Consider the following 776-nt stretch of genomic DNA (forward strand, 5'->3'; position numbering starts at 1 on the left):
TGTACATGCACAAGATCGTTCTTCGCCGCCACCGCGTCCCGAGGCGCGCGAGTGCGTGGCGCGCGCGGCAGACCATGGCCGCATCTTTTTCGCTTACAGGTATCCGCGGGACGGCTTCCTGCCTGGCCCGCCATACATCAAGGCTTAGGGGCCTAATTAGGGGTGGGGGGCGGACGCGGGGGGCAGGAGGGACAGATATTAAAGTTTAGCGCCAAGGATTTACCCAAATCGATCACGAAGGTAAAAGGGAAAAAAGAAAAAAAAAAGAAGGAAAGACGGGAGAGAGATAGAGACTGAAAAAAGAACATCTAAATCTTCCTAATGGTCTTTATTCTCTCCCCTTCTCCATATATCTCTCCGGACCTTATTGAATTACGACTTAATGTGACAACTACCTTTGGCCTGCTTGTTTTAATATTGCCGGCTCGGACCTGGCGCCCCTCTCCCCTCCTCCACTGACAAATGAGTGCTGTGTCACGCCTTCAGAATTTCGGCGAAAAGTCTTGCTGCTTTTCAATCGCCTTTTCGAAGTGGAATGAGCTTCAATGGTCACATTGCAAAACTGTCTTTTTTTCTATGTTTAAAGACTCTGCGATTTTAAACATATTAGGGTTGTTGGGCATCAGATTAAGGCTGGTTTATTGTTTTTCCACCTACATCTTATTGCACAGGGGATGGGCTCGGTTCCATCCCTGGGCAGCGCGGGATTTTTTCTGAACGCCACTATAAGAACATGTACGCTGCACCATATATGCCGTTGCAAACATAGCACATTC

The sequence above is a fragment of the Penaeus monodon genome, chromosome 31 (genome assembly GCF_015228065.2).
Source record: "Penaeus monodon isolate SGIC_2016 chromosome 31, NSTDA_Pmon_1, whole genome shotgun sequence".
NCBI classification, from domain to species: Eukaryota; Metazoa; Arthropoda; class Malacostraca; order Decapoda; family Penaeidae; genus Penaeus; species Penaeus monodon.